A 13603-nucleotide genomic window follows, 5' to 3' on the forward strand; every position below is an offset into this window, starting at 1 on the left:
ACGAGAAGCTTTGTAGAGGGATCAGCGAGAGAGCTGAGGTCTGCAGAAAACTTACAAGCTCAGCTCGGGACAAAGATCCTGTTCATTTGCTAAAATATGTACACACTCTCTACATGTTTTGTATTACATAACTTCTGGATCAGTAGGGTTTGCATTGTTTCGTTTTCTTTCATTGCCAATCAGGACAAAGTATGTTAGCGATAATAATAATAATTTCATGAGAAGTAATATTTGTAAACTGACGTTATAGATAGTAATTGTTTTCAATCGATACTGATAGAATTAAATTATTAGGAATATATATACATAAAGAATGATCCATTTATTACAGTAAACTGAATATAGTTTATGAAGAATGCCGTCTTCTGGGATGTGGCTTGTAGATCTTGTGTAAACTGACGTTCCTCCGAAACGTCGGTTTACATTAGATCTACACGGCGCCACATAGTCATCGACGTGAAAATCTCAAATCTTACATGAATATAATTTATATTTTTATGGTTTATAAGTGTGCATCATTGCTTTATCCTATGGGAAGAGTTAAATTGAAATTAATGACAAATTTGACTGTAGCTAAGTTTGTCATAATTATTTTGCTATAAATAAGAAACAGATCAGTGATAAGTATGTAGAATTTTTATAAACTGTTACAAACAGATGATGATAACTATTAGGATAAGAAATGTTAATATGTATGCATTATTGTTTCTGAAACAACCACATTGAATTTTAGGGCTGTATAAGACCCCAGGGAAAAACTTTCGTACGCACGTTCACTTCATTTGCATAGGAATAGTATTTAAGCTCTATTCTTAATTTTTTCATAGCACTTCCATTGTCAGAAGTAAAATGTATGCTCTCAGCTCGTAATGCTTTTCTAATTAATGTAGACATTTACACTTGCCACTGAATGAGAATGGTTCATTGTATTTTTATTATATCAGAAGGGTTTCCTGTAAGTTATATCTAGTTCCCTGTATTGTTCGAAGGAAACTAATACATTCTCCACTTTTTTTTTTCGAAATTGACGGTACTTTACCATATTCATACGTCCGCCACTGTACCTTACCCCCCTATCTTCATCCAGATCAATCCAATCCACACCACATTCCATTTCCATAAGAACCGTCTTAATTTTTTTATTCTATATATCTAGATCTCACAAATTTTACGTCTAAAATTATGTGTGTATTTATCGTTTCTCCTATGCATGGGCCTGTTTTTTTTTTTTTTTGAATCCTAACAAATCCCGGAATTTCCATCCATCCATCTATCTATCTATGGCGCTTCAGCCCTTTGTTGGACCATGGCCACTTTTCAGTTTCTTGATCTTTTACACAGTCGGTAGGAGTCCTTGAACTGGGGATCAGCCCTTCGCAAGACCGCTACCTACACATAGAACAACACAGATACAGAATAAACGCAGGCAGACATCCATATCTCAAGTGGGATTAGATTCCACGATCTCAATGATTGAGCTGGAGAAGCCGGTTCACTGTGCGGCCACTGTGACCAGCAAACCTGGAATTAACAATTCATAAATATGTGTATAAATTCCAACTCGGAGGTACTGGTAGTATATTTCTGTGATTTTCAAATCTGTAGCGAGGTGGAATTATAATTGATCCCTTTAAGTGGACTTATTAATCATTTGTACTTGGAAGAGGCACTGTCGTCTGCTGTTGTCTAAACCATATAAGCGAGACAGCAGCGACTTCTGATTGTCTCCCTCAAGGCACACGTGGAAGCTTTGCTTCATGGATCACAAAGCTATTAGTATAATTGGCCCCTCCCCACACTTAGTAAGTAGAAGGGAGAGCAAGGAAATCTAACCAGCAAAGCGCCGTGTTGCGTTGTGTAATTGTTTGCCTTTAGTAGCAGTAGAAACTGAGCTACAGATCGATCTTTTTTGTCTAGGAAAATGTCAGCAGATGCCCTTGTCTCTTGAAAATCATTAGGGTCATTTAAATATATCCCAATAACTTATTCAGAGGAAAGACTTCAGTATTAATCTGTCGTATCATTTGTTTTGGGAGTTGACACTTATGCCTGTTCCCATCCTGCAAAAAGTCTTTTCCTCTTTTCGGAGCTCTTAAAGTCCGATTTTAGGCACCTTCTCCTTCCTTTTCTTTTCTATCATTTAGGTCGAATTGAGAAGGCTGAACTCCCAATGATAGTCGCTTCATGGATTTACTCTGACACTCAGAATTGAAGGATTTTAAAATAAAGACAGAACCTCTTCTTGGAAGGAGCCGGGATAGCGTAGTCGGTATAGCGACTGGCTATGGGCTGGAGGAACGAGGGGTCGGAGTTCGAGTCCTGGTAGTGTCAAACATTTTCACTTCTCCAATCATTCAGACCGGCTCTTGGGTCAACCTCCTATGCAATGGGACCGGGGGCTCTTTCCCGGAGGTAAAGGGGCCGGGGCGTGAAGCTGATCACTGACCTCAAACTAGTACCGAGGCAAGAAATGTAGATCTATACATTCACTCCCCCCTAAGTCCTCGTGGCGTAGTGCTTAATTAATGAAGCACTGGAATAACTTTACCCTACCTTTACCTACCTCTCCTTGGACATGTCACTTCATCAGAGTCAGCTGGATACAAAACTCCAGTTGGAAATACAGAATTTGTTATATTATAATCGGTACAGTTGCATGCCGCAGGCGTCTTGCGTCTGGCTCTTTATTTTCTGCCTGTTGTATCTGATAACCGTATTTCAGTTAACCTTTCTAACACGTATTTTAAAGATTCACTTTGTGGGGGTGGAGTCCAGTTTGTCCACTCGGCACGGCGGCCACTGATTGGTCTATTGTAGCCTGCCCCGGGTGATTATGATGATGGAGAATTTGGTGGAATGAAGATTGGCAGGGGAAACCGAAGTACTCGGAGAAAACCCACCCCAGCGCCACTTTGTCCACCACAAATCGCACTTGACCAGACCCGGGATCGAACCCGGTCCGCCGCGGTGAGAAGCCAGCGAGTAACCGCTTGAGCTATGGCGCGGCCGCTATTTTAAAGATTACTACTGATGCACAGTAAAGAGGATGGTTTGCTTGGTTTTCGTTCATTGGTTCCTAATTACTTCTTTTATGTTGCTGCTGTTAATTCTAGGTATCGAAGCCATTCAATGAAATCATGGCAATTTATGCATCCGTCAGAATCGGAGAAATGGCCTTCTTGGAATGCATAATATTTTTAACTCATTAGAAGTAACTCACTTGGGATCAGACACACATATTTTCACATGTTAATGACTATACACAGTGTAAGATTTGAGGCTTTCACGGCGGTGACTATGAAGAAAGACCGTTTCTCACGGTGTTGTCGCTTGCAGATTTCTTATACTTTTTCTTCTACCCTGAAGATGGGGGCGATACGTTCCTCCGAAACGTCGGTTAACACCACATATACAAGGTGCCAAATCCCAGAAGACTGCTTTCTTCACTATACACAGTGTTTGGATTGAATATTGAATGCTTATTAATCGTAACTACAAGCAATTATAACACTATTACTGTTCCACTCAATCTAGAAATAACTGCAGCTGGAGAGAGTTTATATTTATTTGCTATTCGTTAGTTGCTACCAGCTTCTTACATGACAGTGGGGATTCCCTTTGCTCCTTTCCTACCCAACGACCCCTGTCCCACCTGACTGACGATTGACTGCTAATCATGGTCGTGAGCAGATAAATAACTTGCTGGTAGCTTTCACCAGCAAAATCATTCTCGGTTTCGGGCCGAGTCGGCACCAGTGACCATATTTTCTTTTATCCAAGACCACTTGCATGTTTTGGAATGGGGCCCGCTCCTCGATGGGAGGACGGGTTGGTCTTTCTGTGCTTCTCTTTGAGCACAGCACAGCAGTAATTCGCTACTAGCTTTTTCCTTTCCACGGCCTTAGTCTGGTCTGGTCTGGCGTGGTCTGGTCTGTCTGGTGAATTTCTACTGCCCTTCGCGAATAGTCATTCTTGATTTTGGGTCCCGTTGGAACCCATAACATAATTTTTTTTTTGTCTCGCGTCTCTGCCACGTTAGTGATTTGGTCTGGTAATTTGCAGCTGGTCCTCGCCAGCACAGCCGCTTTTGGTTTAGTGCCGCGCGGGCCCATTGTCATATATTTCCAGGCCGCAACATTTTCCCCTGTCCTATCGGTCGGTTGGTCGGACAAATTGCTGCTGTCCTTCGGCAGTACAGTCTTTCTTTGATTCTTGTTCCTGAAGGATGCTCGTTCCGAGTAACCTACAGGCTTACTTCCATTTCTTCTGACCCAAGGGACATCCTTTTTATGTCTGTGATCGCCATCATGAAAGGCATTGCTACGCCATAGTGGCCTCGACTGTTCTTCTGTTTCGACAGCGTCCAGCCTACATTCCCTGTAGAATCGGTCCTATGTTGTTGTCCACCCGTTTTCTCCATTTGGCGGTCAGTTCCGCCCTTCTTAGAACTCTAGGGCGTGCGCCTCCGTTAGTAAGCTTCCGCATGCGGCCGTCTCCACCAATTTTACGGACATCTTCCTCAGGTTTTGAACCGCTATTCTCAGCCTACTTACCACTTTTCGGTGGAAGGCCTTGAAACCTGTCCCTGTGAGACTATCCACCGCCTCCATGGGGCCTTTCATCTGCACCACCACGACTCGACCACACCGAGCCGCTTGAAACCCACTTTTTCCTTCCATATAGAAAGATGAATTCCATCCCAACATGGCACTACTTAATCAGTCACTTGTAGACCACAGCGCCCGAAATCCGCAAGTGCATTGTGGGCACCCATGACATCCAGCCCCAAAGTGAACTCGTTGGTGCTACTGGCGACAATCAACCAAGTCGTCAATGGGCGTAGCGGCAGAATCAGCTATACTAATGCTTCCTTAAAGATGTGGAAGTTTTCACCTGACGCCTTCTGCAGGACTTGCGGTGCAGTCAGGTCTCTCTCGGGCAGTCCTACGGTGATGTGACTCTCCTGTGTCAGCGGGTACAAGATATGACTTGTCTGTATTCCGTCCCTCGATGTGCAGATTGTCACGACCCTGGTTTTCCGACATGCTGAGTGTGTAACGAGGAGAAGAGAAGGATGTCATTTGCTTCTTATTCTTTTTTTTTTCGAATTGTTTCTCTGGTCTCGTTCGAACTCCTTCCGATATGAATTCTGGACTTATCCCCGTCGGTAACTTTAGCAAGTTGTCTGGCGACTCCACACTACCAACATAGGAGTCATTCAGTTCTGCTGCACTCGGTCCCTGCTGACCGTGGTCCCCTTGGGCATGGCTTCGAGTCCCACTTCGGACACCAGTCCTGCTTCATCTCGGCACAGTTCTCACTGCTCTGTGTACTGATGGCTTTGCTTGCTCTGTTTTCTGCAATAGAATCACGTTACCCTGTTCAATTTTTGTTAGCTGTTTCCTCTTGTTTACTGATCAACTTGGGAAACTGAGTGGACTTACAGTTCAGGATATGGTTTGTAAAGAACGTGAAGTTTCATTGGTAATATCTCTAATTCCCTTTCAATTTTCCTGTACTGTCCATTAGAAAATACATGTTTTCTCTTCCAGTCTGTTCTTCTGTTCAGTAGACACGCTTGCATGACACGAGCCTACACAGCAAAGACGGATGGAACCCCTTGCCTCCAAGTAACAATATTGTCAGGTAACCTGGTCATTTGATTGAAGGGACGAATTAGAAGTTACTGGCTGCTACATGCCATGTCAAGTGGACCCGTTGCATATCCACTTTTCAACCTACTTTCCATATTTAAAAAAAAAAAGGAAATAGGCTTATTCGTTCTGCATGCTATCTGTGTGTCTTAGAATCAACAATATTAACTTTTGAATGCTTGAACCAAATTTTATGAAACTTGGTTTGTATATCATGGCAACTGAGCCCATCTCAGCGGCGTAATTCATCAAGCTCTCCCATTAGTCTGTGTCTGTATATGTATCTCTCTATATCTGCTAGCCAAAGGCTCGGTATAGTTTATCCATCCTTTCATTGCTGAGCAACAGCTAGATAGACACGTTCCCACGACAACAAATATATGCAACAAGAGAGCATTTGTTGAACGCTCGTGTGTGTATGTGTGTGGGTCTGTCTTTGTTTTTAGGTAACAACTCGGTAAACACGTTCCTGCGGCAATGTAGTATTATTGAAGTCGTCATTTTTATGCGGTCCGTGTCGTATGAAAGTAGGCAATTAGATGTCCCCAGAACCTCTTGTTTGACATGAGATATCACGGCATTTTGTTATAGGAGGTGAGAAGAACCTTGACAATTCTCAGTCAAGATACAGGTGAAGAAAGCAGTCTTCTGGGATTTGGCGCCGTGTATATGTGGTGTTAACCGACGTTTCGGAGGAACGTATCGCCCCCATCTTCAGGGTTGAAGAAAAAGTATAGGTAAATCTGCAAGCGACAACACCGTGAGACACGGTAAAGCAGACTGCTTTACCGTGTCTCACGGTGTTGTCGCTTGCAGATTTACTTATACTTTTTCTTCAACCCTGAAGATGGGGGCGATACGTTCCTCCGAAACGTCGGTTAACACCACATATACACGGCGCCAAATCCCAGAAGACTGCTTTCTTCATAGTCACCGCCGTGAAAGCCTCAAATCTTACAAGATACAGGTGGTCTGGCAGAGATTAGAACCGAGAACCTCTCGAATACTTGTCTAGACCTTTTTAACTTCACACCGACCAGCTCTCTCTCTCTCTCTCTCTCTGTCTGTCCAAAATTGACCGCATTCCTGCCACTTCTGCACTACTGGGGAAATTCTCACTTGGAGCTGAGAGTGAGTAACGTCGTATCTGTGAGGTTTTCCCAGTAACGATATAATTAATACATCTAAGAGTAGCAACTAACGCTCCCACGGGAGGTCTCTTAAATACACTTTTGATTTTTATGAGGCCATTTTGAAGTTCTGGAACAGGACATCTGAAAGTTTATTTATACTACACTGACGCTCAGTTACTGCAATTGGCAGTTGGGTAGTGGAGCTGTTTGCACATTTCCAACTGGTCTCTGCCTGGTCTCCGCGTCTCGTGAATTCTTGCGGTTAAAAGAATGATTTCCCTTCGAGAGGGAGTGAATTTTTTATCTTCAGAGACTATAATATTACCACTAAACTCCTAATATTTTTCTTCATGCAGGTTTATATATGTACCTGCCATTTTTTTTTTTGTTTTAGATTAATTTTGACGAATATTTGATTGTAAGTCGTGCTATTTTAGTGAGATTTTTTAGCTAGTAGGGCTGTAGGCATTGTTTTAAATGAATCGGAGAGAGATGAATGCTTGTGTATTGTGCGTGCTAGCAAGTTTTTGGTTGCTTGGCAACCAGCTGTGTTGTGTGCTTACGTATCGCCATGAAACAGCATACACAGTTCCTGAAAATGCTAAAGCTTTTATTTGATTAATAATTCTATACTGCTAAATGTAAACAGAAAACGAAATTTTACAGGAACCAGCTTCCCGCTGTGCTAGGAAAATATTTATTTAATGAAGCTCCGCAGACTGAATGTCCAACGATAGCTATTTTTTCCCTTTCTCAGAAGCTTCAATTGAAAATGGGATGAGCTTATATTAGATACAGTTTTATTAGCTTGTTCTGGTTTCTGTTATTGAAAATATGTTTCCTTTTTTTTCAGAGAAAATATTTATAAGCCAGTGCTATGCTATTTTATCTTTTGGACTTGTGCGGACTGTGTCCAAAAATGAAGTTATTGAAACCTTTTTTATTAATTTACTTGATTTAAACTATGTAGAGTCTATACAAGTTTCGATAGCTGGGCGAACTCCACCCAAACGGTTCTCTATTACAATGTTTGAAATATTTATAACATACGCTAACGTAGTTTCGTCGTTGAGTTTATATATATATGGTGTCCCCTAGAGAACTACGTCATATCGCTGAAAATGATTGTAGTCTATGGACAGTTCACTTTAATATAAAGGTAATGTTTTCCTGTGCTTAACTAATTAATAACTACGCCATAAAGGATTATTCTTGATATCGGCATTAGTTGGAGGTGAGTGGTCAGCTTCACGGCCCAGCCGCTTTACCCTCGGATAGAGAACCTCTGGTACCTATTGATAGGAGGTTTCATGGACCCCAGAATCGGTCTGGACGTCGCGGAGAAGAGCAAAATCCTGTCCTTACAGGGACACGAACTCTGACCCCTCCGCCGTCGAATCCGTATCCAGTCGCTTTACTGACTGTTGACTTCAATATTGGATGCATGAGCAGTATGAATAACAATTGACTTAAGAACTGTTAGATGTTACTTGAACATAAGTGTATAGAGCAGTGAAGTTGGAACAGTGCATGTCATTGGTTTAGATTACAAAACTGGAGACTGCACTCTATACGAGACATATATTTACCCCAGTATGATAATCAGTATTCCTTACGAAAAACAGAAACTTCAGGAAAGTATCGAGTTGGAATTTTCCAGCCCTGCCGACGTCATAGGGCAGTAAAGGGACTATAAAATTTGTTATAGGTCTCTATTATTGAAGCTCTGTTGATACACAGAACAGCGTACATAAATACGAATATTTTGTGTGAATGGGTACCTACATATCACAGTCTTTTGGTAATTATTTAATTAAACGTCTGTGTGGAATTTTTTATACGAATCCCTGACTGCATTTAAAAGGGTTGAAGCATTATTGCCCCCATATCTCTAGTGAATCGACACGCTAATGTAATACGAATACTGCTGGGCAGCTGTTCAGAAATACTGCTGATGGAAGCAGTCCCGAATGTAATCACTTTATTTTAGTATTGTTTGGATCTTATTCAGAAAGGAGGCTCTCACTGCATATATCGGACTTAATTTCGATGTTCGCTATAGATTATTTAAATATATTCCTGCAGTAAATTTCGTTCACACGGTCTGTCAGATCTGTTTGCATTTTCGCTTTATTTACATAAACATATTGTCGTAACTTTCTTAATTAATCACATATACACAAACAAAAATAGAGTTTAATTACAGTAATTGCTGTGGCGTCACGACAGCAACGCAGGTTTTCATACACACAAATTTTGTGTCAAAAGAGCATCGGTATATTCATTGTCATTAAATTTACGAAACGAAAAATAATTTCCATGGGCACTGAATGCTCATGATTGAAAACTCAGAATATATACACTATAAACATGAGTGTTAAGGTTCGTTTTGTTATTTCTGCATGTAATTTCTTCTAACGCTTTAGGGGGTCTTCTTCTTCCTCTTCTATTCTTGTTGCTCCCACTTGGAGCATTGGGCATCCGTGAAACGCTTTCTTTTCATTTCAGTTTCTTAAACTAAGACAGTTGGTAGGACTCCTTCGACGGGGGATCAGTCATCGCAAGGCCGCTACATAATATAAACACAGGCATCCATGCCTTGAGTGGGATTCGAACCCACGATCCCAGTGTTCGAGGGAGTGAACACATTTCATGCCTTATACCGCTTGGCCATTGTAGGGGCAGTCAGATAAGTTTTGTAGGAACGAAATTAGATAAGGTAGAGGGTATAGAGCAGTATTGTGTTGGTATCTCAAATAGGTTTACGGATTTGGAAAATTTGGAAACTGAGGTGGATGTTAATAAAGCTTGGGGAACTATTAGTGAGAATATAAAAATGTCTGCCAAAGAGAGTCTAGGTTATTATGAACCGAAGAAGCATAAGCCATGGTTCGATGAAGGATGATCAGAATTATTAGATCAAAGAAAGCAGGCCAAATTGAAATGGGCACAGGATCAAAGCGAGTTAAATGGGGATAATCTGAACGATATAAGACGTGAAACCAGCAGGCATTTCAGGAATACAAAGAGGGAATATCTGGAAGATAAAATTCATGAGCTTTCAATGAACAGTAACAATAAGAACATTAGATACCTATAAAGAGTGATAAATGACTTTAAGAGGGCTTACCAGCCTAGTAGTTACTTATTGAAGGATAAGAATGGTGATCTGCTTGCAGATTCCCACAACATTTTGAATAGGTGGAGGAACTACTTCTCTCAGTTATTGAATGTACATAGGGTCAGTGATGTTAGGCAGACAGAAATGCACACAGCTGAGCCGTTAGTACCTGATCCTAGCCTTTTTGAGGTTGAAAGTGGTATTGCAAAATTGAAACGGTATAAATCGCCAGGTAGTGATCAAATTCCGGCAGAACTTATTCAAACAGGAGGAGAAATATTACATTCTAAGATCCACAATCTAATTACTTCTATTTGGCATAAGGAAAAATTGCCTGATCAGTGGAAGGAGTCTATTATTGTGCCAATTCACAAGAAGGTTGATACTAGCGAGTATGTTACATACGAGATCAGCTTCTAACAGGGCAAATTGTAGGCTGTTTTTTTTTTATTCTTTGTACAATACTAAAATTCCATATTCCTTTTCACACCCCAAATGATTAAGATTTCGGGTGTAATATATTAAAATGTTTCAGTAAAAATGTATGACTACTGTATGTGCAACGAAACGAATCTACAGAGTATGTTTTCTTGGATGTAACTGTACCGTTCTGTACATTTTCACTCAAGTTTCGTAGGAAAATCCTGCCACCATCTTCGGGTTCGAGCAGTAAGCCCAGGAAGGAATTAACTCTGCTATGCGCCTCCTTCTTTCTAAATTGCTAATTGGCTTACTTTTCGGTGCTGACCATAGAGGGAATGCGTTCCTCCGAAACGTCTGCGAGCTTCTACCGGAATGTATGGTGTTACATCCCAAAAGGACCTACTATTCATACTGACCTCTGTGGAAACGTAAAATCCCATATCGTTCTATCTAGAAAGTAGAAAGTAGAGAAAAGTAAAGCTATCCCTGTACCAGGCCGTGAAGGCCCATAGGGTTGTGAGACGTTGAGGGTCCCAAACTTTCTAGACAGTCGGCTCAAAGATGGCGGTAAGGTTGGCAGCCCTACGCGCCGCCTCGCTTTACTCCCCAGGAAAATTATTTAATTAATTTCTGGTACTCATTTATGTTAGAGGCTGAGTCGACCCCAGGGCCATAGTGCGGCAGGAAGAATTTGGTCAATTGAAAAAATCCAGTGACTTCATCTGGTCTTGAACCCGCGACCTTCCGGCTTGTAGCATAGTGCCTCAACCAACTACGCTACCGCGTACCCCCATCGTTCTGTCTAAAGACATAGATATTCATCCTGTCACGGACATACAAGTGTTTCTTCTAAATGTTATACCTACCTGGTTTTCAGTGTTGGCGCGTGCTTCATATGGAGATTGGGTTAAGGGTTTGATGTTTGGGCACGAGACTGTCAATTTTCTGATCCAGGAGACTGTCTCGTCGAAAACAGTTTCATTTAGGAGGAGCTCAATACTCACGTAACTGGAGATAGTAGTTAAGAACAACGAAATACGTTTCGAAGCTTCACGAGAAACAAATCACGGACTTGGAGCGAGATGTAAGCAGGAAGGTTGAGAGTATTGTGTTCTTACGTAAACTGAACTATGGCACACTTAACTATGAGCTGAGCTTTACAGCAAGGACCAGAGGTGTCTATCACCTCCTTAACTTGTAGATCAAAGTTGGTTCTCTTAAGCTACAGTATTAAATTATGTTACTTAACAATGTTTAGTGCATGCATACGGTAGTAACAGGATTTCTATAGACGTTTTAAGTTATGCGTTTTTAAATATCTTAATTAACTTGATACTCAGTCTCACAAAAATCATTCCTAATTGACTGCCCGATTAGAATGTAGTCATATATTTGAAACGTATCTTTCTATGCCACATCTTGCTTTACTACACAATAAAACACGTATAATCACCGATTTTGTCGTGTTCTCTTAATGGCAGACAAGAAGCTCTGGGAAGAACTAATCGCTTCCTTTTCTTTGATACGAAACGGATCATAAAGAAACCGAAAAAGAATATGGCGGAATACATAGGCGCACAGACATACTCACAGACACACACAGACAGCAAGGTGACCTCATAAGCCTTCGTGTATTTTTGAAAACAAAGAAAGTAGGAAAGAAAGGAAGAGATTGTATTGAATTGCCTATGTTTGCGTAAACTTAATATTTTAAAGGCCGTGATGCTGCTAAGGGTTTAAAGTAGCTCCATGTTTCGCTATAAAATAACAGTTTATCTATAAATTATGGAAAGAAACTTGAATAATTTCTTACGTGGACACATTTCTGACCGACACTGGTTGTGAAGTTGGTACTGTAACATAAAATTGTATATTTGGTTGCTGATTTATATCTTCGAGCAAGTTTCTTGTGTTTCTGGTAGAATTAAGGTGTACTGGACTCATGCAGAAACTATCCTTCATGTTCTGAGCACACGTTATTCCATGACACGTGAAAAGCAGCTGCACTCACGTTTGGCCAGTACTGTAGACAAGGCTGATAGGCAGGTTAGTTACAGTCTGCTAAGCACGAATAATTGAGTTGTTTCCTACCCAGCTGAATCATTGAGTAAAATTTTGTATATTCGCGAGCTGATAATTACTTTTAGTGCAAGAGAGGAACACTCTGGAACCTTGGTACTCGGAACCAAGTTCAGTACGAACCGATTTACATTACCACTCAAGCGGTTAGTCACTGGCTTCCCACCGCGGCGGCCCGAGTTCGATCCCGGGGTTTGGTCAAGTGGGATTTGTAGTGGACAAAGTGGCGCTGGGGCATGTTTTCTCCTAGTACTTCGTTTTTTCCTACCAATCTTCATTCCACCAAATTCTCCATCATCATCATAATCACCCGGGGCAGGTACAATAGGTCAATCATTGGCCGCCGTGCCGAGTGGACCCAGTTGGACNCATAAATCTTTTGAATAAATAATTTTATTAAATATGCCATTTTTTAATAAGGATTCGAGAGTCCGAACATGCTTTAAACTAGTTCGGGTTAAGGAGGTTGCAGTGTGGGTAGTTACAACGGCTGACATGTTCCATATGGGTAACATTACAACAGTTTAATTTCTGGAATCCAGGTGGCGAAAGTGTCGATTTTTTGGCCTGTTACTGTGCCCGAAAGTCTCTAAATATATCATATGGCATATTATTTATTTATTTGTGGTTCATTTAATGCGCTTCGAGTGCCCTAAGAATATATCGAGTTGAATTTGTGGCGACTGGTGAAAAATATTGTCGCGTATCGGGCCTATAATTGACAAATAACTTCAAGATGTATTTGATGTAGCGAATTTTATTTCACATCCGCTCTCACAATCACCCAAATTACAATCTGACGATTACTGCTATCTGCAGTATCACAATTAGTACACTGAAAAATGCCACAATACAACTGACTAGTTGCTGGCTAACTCGGAAATAACTCGGCGGAAGCTCGAGGACTCACTCGGCTGACTCGGTACAACTGACTGTGAATAGTCTTCGCTGCGCCTCATGTAGCCTCGATCGGACCATACGGAAAACGGCCACGTAATAGGCACCCTTGTTGCCTGGTGCTGTGTTGCTATGTAACGCTAGCGGAAGTAACCGCTGTTACTACTTGGTGACGTCACCGCTGTTGACTCGCGTTGCCTAGCGACCAGGATGCTAGGACTCGGCTAACATCGGCTCGCTTCGGCTTCGCTCGGCGCATCACGGCTGGCGGGGGGTGGGGGAGGGGCGTCATCCAT

Source organism: Cryptotermes secundus, unplaced genomic scaffold (genome assembly GCF_002891405.2).
Source record: "Cryptotermes secundus unplaced genomic scaffold, Csec_1.0 scaffold761, whole genome shotgun sequence".
In the NCBI taxonomy this organism is placed as follows: Eukaryota; Metazoa; Arthropoda; class Insecta; order Blattodea; family Kalotermitidae; genus Cryptotermes; species Cryptotermes secundus.